Here is a 6045-nt window from a genome sequence, read left to right as displayed (position 1 = left end):
AGCATTACTGTGAGGGTATGTGGAGGAAACACCTCCAGAATGAAGGTCAGTCTTATCCCTGTCATGCATGTACTAACTCAAGGGTAACCTTCTAGTTGAGCATTTAGTAGGGGTGTAACTCGTGGTTAGGCCTCTTCGCTGTACATTGATACAATTTCTACTTTAAACTCTGTAGACAAATGATTGTAGTTTGAATGAATTAAACCTATGATCTTGTAAGCGACAAGATATAGGCTACATGACATACAGTACATATGTGGACTGTGTTGCTAATTGTCATGGTTGTGAACAACAATGAAAGAATGAGAGAAAACAGAGACACCACATAGACATCCTGCTGAAAACCACATAGAGACACAGCGTGTGTAAAAGGCCAGCAGGCCTGTCCAAAGCGTAGAGGCGGCCTTGTTTTGTGCTCACAGCTTACCACAGAGTGCAGGTACCTGTAAACATCTTGCTGTGTGGGTACATGCATGGGTGGGTTTAGCATTTATCAGTAGGTTGGGTCAGCAGAAGCCCTCTGCACACATTCATACTGACATACTTTATGTTCAGAACACAAGAGAAGGAACAAGTCTATTTTATTCAGGATCAGTTGTTAAAATGTATATTTCTTAATGCTAAAAGAAGCAACATATACATGGTTTTCAAAAGTACAATTTAATCAACAAGGTCACAGGCCATTAATAAAAACAAATGCAATATGAAACGACTCAGCAATCTCAATAAATACTACTTTTCAATACTTTGTGATGATATTTCCAACATTTACTGCAAAACCAAAGTCCATCAACATTTGTCTTAGATTGATGTATTTCCTCGTGGTGTAGATTATGATGAAGATGGTCAGACAGCAGAGGAGACCTCCAGTTCTTATGACAGAGAGACGGACCAGGATTCTCATCTGTGGATCATCAGTGACCACACTCAACATCCAGCTTGGTCCCATTCCCAAACAGTATCTCCCCACATGAGGCCACAGCACAGTAGTAAGTCCCAGCATCAGAGAGGCTGAGGATCCTCTTGGGGAGGTTGAAAACACAGCTCTGTGTAGGGGACCCAGCCTCAGGGTTGTTCTCACACTGATCACTCCTATCTCCATGGGAGTAAATTATTCCTGGATGGGATTCGCCTGAGCTACGTCTGAACCAATATACACTGTGTTCTCCTTCACAGGTCTCAGTTTGTATTGTACAGTTCAGAGTCACTGAGTCTCTTGGCTGGACAGATTTAGACACAGACTGCTGTAGAACTGTCTTGCTGTTGGAAAATAAATATCATGTCATTAAATCTTCTTTTTTTAAGTAATATTTTTATTGTAACATTTTTCCTCCCCAATTGGTAGTTACAGTATTGTCCAATTGCTGCAACTCCCGCACTGACTCGGGAGAGGCGAAGGTCAATAGCCCATGCATCCCCCGAAACACGACCCCGCCAGCACAGTAGACCTGGCAACCGTGTCAGCGTGCAGTGCGTCCAGCTCACCACAGGAGTCGCTAGTGCACGATGGGACAAGGACAACCCGGTCAGCCAAACCCTCCCCAAACGCGGACAATTGTGCGCCGCCTCATGGGTCTTCCGGTTGCTGCTGGCTGCGACACAGCCTGGGATCAAACCTGGATCTGCAGGGGCGCAGCAAGCACTGCCTCGCAGTGCCTTAGGCCGCTGCGCCGCTATTTTTTAAAACATTTATTTAACCCCTTATTTTTTAGCAGTAAACAGTCTCCATATATACTTCCATTTATTTTTTTCAACTGGTATTGGGGGACATTCAGACAAGTCTAGAGCAAAGCTACCGACATCTATGTTTTCGTGAGAGTCTCGCCTTTCTACAGAGGGGTCATATTAGTGTGTAGCCCAAACTGTTTGGACGTTACATAGAGACATGTACCGACTGCAGACGAGTCCGAAGATGCTTGTGGGGGCCGTAGAACACCATCATGTTCGTGAGAGTCTCATCGTTCCATAGAGGGGAAGGCCATAACAGCTTGTAGGCCAAATCGATCGAATGATACAGACAATTTTGTGAGAAGACCAAATTTTTGGAATGTCTCATGGTCTGACAAACACCACTCTAGCTCTGTCACCTTTCACCACAGATGCTGAAGACCAACAGAGGTGGATGCAGTGGATTGAGACTCATCCAATGCAACAACAAAACTTATCTCTAGCTTAAATTGAAGGATATTTATAGGTATTTTTCATTATGCTAATTATATTTCAGCGGGGGCGCAGACATCAACCTTTTATATACATTTCATTGTCAAAATAATTGAATTTACTTTAGCTATTCTTCTACACCCTTTGTGTCAAATTTAAGATTTGTAACTATCTGAATAAAAGGAATCTCTCTGTACCTTTTACAATGAGAATGGTTCCTTCTCCAAACTCCACCTTGTTTCCATAAGCGCTCCCACAGTAGTATAAAGCTGAATCAGAGAGTTCCATGTCTGAGATTCTTAGGTGATTTTTTTTCCTTTGTCACTTTCCACTGAGAAGCGAGGGTTACCTTTAAATTCATGGTAGAATGTAGAACCACTGTCAAATGTTGACATGACCTGGAGAATATCATGTCACCTTCATAGATAGATACAGAGCAATGTCACTGTGTCTCTAACATTGGGTGACGTGAATGGCTGATGATTGTGCCACAGCTGGAGCATGATCTATACCACACACAAAATAAACATTAGTTACCTACAGTTGAAGTCAGAAGTTTACATTCACCTTAGCCAACTACATTTAAACTCAGTTTTTCACAAATCCTGACATTTAATCCTAGTAAAAATTCCCTGTTTTAGGTCAGTTAGGATCACCACTGTATTTTAAGAATGTGAAATGTCAGAATAATAGTAGAGAGAATGATTTATTTCAGCTTTAATTTATGTCGTCACATTCCCAGTAGGTCAGAAGTTTACATACACTCAATTAGTATTTGGTAGCATTGCCTTTAAATTGTTTAACTTCGGTCCAACTTTTCGGGTAGCCTTCCACAAGCTTGGGGGAATTTTTGCATATTCGTCCTGACAGAGCTGGGGTAACTGAGTCATGTTTGTAGGCCTCCTTGCTCACATACACTTTTTCAGTTCTGCCCACAAATTTTCTATAGGATTGAGGTCAGGGCTTTGTGATGGCCACTCAAATACCTTGACTTTGTTGTCCTTAAGCCACAACTTTGGAAGTATGCTAGAGGTTATTGTCCATTTGGAAGACCCAAACACTTCTATTTTTGTTTCATCAGACCAGAGGACATTTCTCCAAAAAGTTCGATCTTAGTCCCCATGTGCAGTTGCAAACCGTAGTCTGGCTTTTTTATTGCGGTTTTGGAGCAGTAGCTTCTTCCTTGCTGAGCTGCCTTTCAGGTTATGTCGATATAGAACTGGTTTTACTGTGGATTTAGGTACTTTTGTACCTGTTTGCTTCAGCATCTTCACAAGGTCCTTTGCTGTTGTTCTGAGATTGATTTACACTTCGCACCAAAGTACGATTATCTCCAGGAGACAGAACGTGTCTCCTTCCTGAGCGGTATTACAGCTGTGTGATACCATGGTGTTTATACTTGCGTACTATTGTTTGTACAGATGAATGTGGTACATTCAGGCATTTGGAAACACCTCCAATTGACTCAAATTATGTCAATTAGCCTATCAGAAGCTTCTTGAGCCATGACATCATTTTCTGGAATTTTTCCAAGCTGCTTAAAGGCACAGTCAGCTTAGTGAATGTAAACTTCTGACCCACTGGAATTGTGATACGGTGAATTAGAAGTGAATTGATCTATCTGTAAACAATTGTTCGAAAAACTTGTGTCATGCATGTCCTAACCGACTTGCTGAAACTATAGTTTGTTAACAAGAAATTTGTGGAGTGGTTGAAAAACGAGTTTTAATGACTCCAACCTAAGTGTATGTAAACATCCGACTTCAACTGTATATTAGCCATCACATACTTAAAAATGCAATCATTCAATGTGGATTGACTGACATCGATTGCAATATTTATACCCCATGTATTTTTTCATTGAACATCTTTGAAGGTATCATCTTCAGTGGAGAATGTCTACCCATGTGTATAACACTTCAACAATGGGGTTATTGTTGATTGGTCAAACTGGACGCGTCATTTTTGTTGACGTCTCATTCAGACGTCTATTGGTCTTGTATCGTACCCTGACTCCTGAATGGTCTTGCAAGTAATTGTCGTTTGTATTTCTCACATTCACTCTGGCCAGACCTGTGTAAAAATTGTATTTTCAATTTGTTTACCATTTGTGTTCTAACAGTCACTTTTATAGGTGCACGTGATTTAAGCTATCTTGTCTCCATTGCACAGGTTAAAATAAATCAAGTGCCCCTTAAGTTAACAAATACTCTTTTGACCAAGTAATTTAACAGTTCCAGTACATCAGATGACAGGATAAAACAAGTCAATTGTATGTTAATCTGATTCCCTATGATTCACTGAAACATCCAATAACTGAAGTGTAACACCCGAGAGTGCGTGTCTTATTGAAAGCTTCAGCCAACCACTACATGACATGTTATTTACTCTGTTTCACTCACTGGTTAATGTTGTTATCATAGGAGGCAATCTAACAGAAGGAGGTTCCTCCTCTTTTGGTTGTTTTACAGAGGACTCGGCAGTAGTCTTTGCGCTTTACAAAAACTGTCTGATTGAGAAAGTACTGAAAATTCTCCCAAGACATCATCACAAACAGGTCCCTCCCCCCTGGCCTCTACGATCTAGAATAGACGGTGCTGTATCACACATGAGACGGTTAACCCAGGGGGTTCAAATAGAGTTCATTAGCAGTTCCTTGTGGTTTGGAACTGATTTCAGATCAGATAATAGACACATATCCAAGTAAGTTCATGGCTGCAAACTCTCAGTGGCAACATTAACAAGTAAAGATTGTAAGAAAAAAAGTCTTACACCAAGTAGACATACCTTCTGAAAACCACAATGAGACAAAGAGAGCAGGTTGCAGAGTCCCGTGTGTACAAGGCCAGCAGGCCTGACGAAAGCATCGATACGGCCCCATCTTGCAGACCGCAAGTACCTATAAACTGGTTCCCTGCATGTAGGTTGGTGTGAGTGGCATGATATCGACACATCTGAAAGAGGACAAAACGTTTCCGTGGAGAGGTGACTTGAAGAAATAGAGTATGTGCCTTACACAAAGACAAAGTTTTTTTATTTGTAATAAATTTGCTATAATTATTATTTTTTTAACAGTTTTTTCTTTGTCAGTATGGGGTAATGTGTGTAGATTGAGATTTTTTTTAGATCCATTGTAGAATAAGTCTTAAACAAAACAAAATGTGGAAAAAGTCAAGGGGTCTGAATACTTTCCAAACGCACTGTATTTACAAAAGTATGTGGACACGCCTTCAAATTTGTGGATTTGATTATTTCAACCACATCCGTTGCTGACAGGGGTATAGAATCGAGCATACAGCCATGCAATCTCAATAGGCAAACATTGGCAGAACAGTCGTGGCCAAAAGTTTGAAAATTACACAAATATAAATTTTCACAAAGTCTGCTGCCTCAGTTTTTATGATGGCAATTTGCATATACACCAGAATGTTATGAAGAGTGGTCAGATGAATTGCAATTAATTGCAAAGTCCCTCTTTGCCATGCAAATGAACTGAATCCCCCAAAAACATTTCCACTGCATTTCACCCCCGCATTTAGACACTTAAATATTTTGCCCGTTATAAAAAGTGATTCAACAATTAAATGCTTCACCAACCAACCATGCTGTTGTGTTGGCAATTGGATTGTAAATCTGGTGAGACATACTGAGAGAGAGAGAGAGAGAGAGAGAGAGAGAGAGAGAGAGAGAGAGAGAGAGAGAGAGAGAGAGAGAGAGAGAGAGAGAGAGAGAGAGAGAGAGAGAGAGAGAGAGAGAGAGAGAGAGAGAGAGAGAGAGAGAGAGAGAGAGAGAGAGAGAGAGAGAGAGAGAGAGAGAGAGAGTCTATGATGATAGGCCAGGGATATTCTCCTTAGCAGGTCTCATGAGCTGCTCACTGGCCCCTCC

General features: G+C 41.0%; 1 pseudogene; it reads right to left on the bottom strand.

Moving 5' to 3' along the window:
* Positions 1–914: 914 nt before the first annotated feature.
* Positions 915–2636, bottom strand: LOC124013848 (annotated as a pseudogene).
* Positions 2637–6045: the final 3409 nt, after the last annotated feature.

The sequence above is a fragment of the Oncorhynchus gorbuscha genome, linkage group LG25 (assembly GCF_021184085.1).
Source record: "Oncorhynchus gorbuscha isolate QuinsamMale2020 ecotype Even-year linkage group LG25, OgorEven_v1.0, whole genome shotgun sequence".
NCBI lineage: Eukaryota > Metazoa > Chordata > Actinopteri > Salmoniformes > Salmonidae > Oncorhynchus > Oncorhynchus gorbuscha.
The sequence above is the reverse complement of the archived record's forward strand: the minus strand, read 5'-3'. Positions and strand labels throughout refer to the sequence as shown.